Source organism: Peromyscus californicus, unplaced genomic scaffold (genome assembly GCF_007827085.1).
Source record: "Peromyscus californicus insignis strain IS unplaced genomic scaffold, ASM782708v3 Scaffold_9__1_contigs__length_137607984, whole genome shotgun sequence".
Taxonomy (NCBI): domain Eukaryota; kingdom Metazoa; phylum Chordata; class Mammalia; order Rodentia; family Cricetidae; genus Peromyscus; species Peromyscus californicus.
Genome location: NW_026294617.1, coordinates 74572027 through 74574544, shown reverse-complemented (window position 1 = coordinate 74574544; position 2518 = coordinate 74572027).

Sequence of the window (2518 nt, the reverse complement as noted above, 5' to 3'; positions counted from 1 at the left end):
TAATTCCAGATTCTGGCAACAGAGGCAGAAAGGTAACCGTTGCGAGTTTGGGGCCATCTATGGCTCCACAGTAAGACCCTGTCTCGAAAAACCAGACAGGAAAAAACAACCATCAGGCTGAGTGGCGCATGGCCCTGATCTCATTATTTGGGAAGTGGAGGTAGGGGGATGAAGTAGTCAATACTCAAGGCTAGCTTCAGACACACAGCAGGTTGGAACTACATGTGGTCCTATCACGGGGAAAAAGTCATTCTGGCTTACTGGACAACCCATTTTTAATTGTGTAAAATTTTACATATAAAATACATAGAAAGTACCAAAAAGATAACTAAAATCTTCAACATCAAAAGTGGACAGAACGATTTTTCTCATGTTCTTTGGAGTCATGAGTTTTTGAGAAAGACAATGAATCCAGGAGGTACAAGGACAATTCTTCCCCAAGCTCATACCCCTTAATACGTCTTACACAAAGAAAGGAGTCCAGGAGAAATGGGATGGCTCGTCACTTCTGGGTTATATATACCAGTTTAAAACAGACACACCTACCATGCAATGTGGGGGCCTCTAATCCAAACCAGTGTGCTTTCTGAAATAAAGAGGCAGGCTGGGAATCAAGGGACCCTTTCTAAGCACTGACCGACACTGTTGTCACTGGACTCGCTAGCTGATCCCATGTGTTCTTGTCACAAAGATGATCTCAAAAGCAAGAAAGCTGCTTTGCACCTTGCTCCTCCTAAGTGAGCTAACTGGTCTAGTCTACTCCCTCTCTCCCCTCTTCCCTCCAGATCTCCTGCTCCCCCCAACCACCACTCTTTCTGCAGTAGAGATTGAATTGGGCCCTCCCACGCCAGTCAAACCCTACCACACTAAGCTCTATCCCCAGCCCTGTTTTCACATCCTGTTTTTGAAGCAGTCTTGCTAAGTTACCCAGGTTGCCTCTGAACTCACTCTACCTGGGATGGACCTTGAATTTCTGACCTTCGTGCCTGAGCCTCCAGAGTAACTGGGATGACAGACCTGCATCACTAGGTCAGGCCTAGTTCCTAATCTAAAAGCAAACTGCAACTGTTAAGTGGGAAGTCAAATTGCAGTAGCAGTATAATGATAGAAAGGGCACTGAACACTAATGCAGTATAGCAGAGATCACAGCAACAAGGGGGAGCTGGAGCTTCCTACATGAAATTACCCAGAAGTACAGAACTCTGCCTCTCATCCTGGTCATTTCTCTCTTCACACACAAGTACCAGTTCTCTTTCCTCTCTTGCTCACTTCCATGGTCCCACTTAGGAAGAACCACGTTCTCATCCAAGTTTCATCAACTCCTGTTCTCACAGTCCATGTGGAGGAAAAGAAGGAAGGCACAGGAAGTGAGAAGCTAAGGTGTAACATTTAAGAGTAAACAGCACAGCTCAGTGGGCCTGAGAGGAACATGGTTCTCACTAAACAGAACAGATACAGTTTCTAAAGAGCAAAATGCTTCTTCCAGTCACTGAAGGAGGGGTTAAGGCAGCTGAGGTGTTCCATTGTAATCCTAGCACATGGGAGGTGGATGCAGCAGGCTCAGGACTTGGAGGTCATTCTAGGCTACAAGGAGAGTTTGAGGCCTGCCTGGGCTACATAAACAAAATGAAATGGGAAAAGTGTGTGCATCTTTACTAAGTATGGTGAGCAGGGAATGGTGGGGAAAGGTCTGCTGACCCCTCACCCTCTTCTTACATCCAGAAATCTCGACTGCTGGAAGGGTATCGAGAAGCCAGAAGCAGTTCATTGCTGCCCCCCACCCTCCATGTGGATTGGATTTATAATTCTCTTGTTCTTGGGCAGTTTCTCAGGAGAGACTTCAAAATAAAAACCAGGTCAGGCATGGTGACCCATGCCTATAATCTCAGCAGGAATATTGCCACTAATATGACGCCCTCCTAGTCTACAGAATGAGTTCCAGGCCAGCCAAAAAGAAGCCAGATCTCCTGTTCCTTCTGGATAAGGTAGGGAAGCCCCTAAACAAAGGAGCCTTTGGAGGCAAGGAAGGAGGAGAGTAAGCAGGAAAGGAGTATCAGAAGGCCCACCTCAAGCCAAAGGCTCCACACTCACCCTGGTTCCGTCTAGAGAAAGCAGGATCGTGGATGAAGTGGGGCACATACTCCTTATTCCAGCTGTTGTTTTATATGTAGGAGAGGAGGGCTTTGAGAACATCTGAGACACTGTAGCCCATGTTGACCTGCAACTGACTGTGTCGTGCAGGCCGGCCTCATATTCACAGCAATACTGTCTCAGACTGCTGAGTGCAGAGATTATTACAGCTATGAGCCATCACACCTGACTGCTTTGTTTTGTTTTAGTTTTTGGTTTTTTGAGACAGGGTTTCTCTGTTGTAACAGCTCTGTCTGTCCTAGAACTTGCTCTGTAGACCAGGCTGGCCTCAAACTCAGAACCACCTGCCTCTGCCTCCCAAGTGTTGCCATTAAAGGTGTGCGCCACCACTGCCTGACGAGCTGCTATTTTAAGAAAGAGAGACATG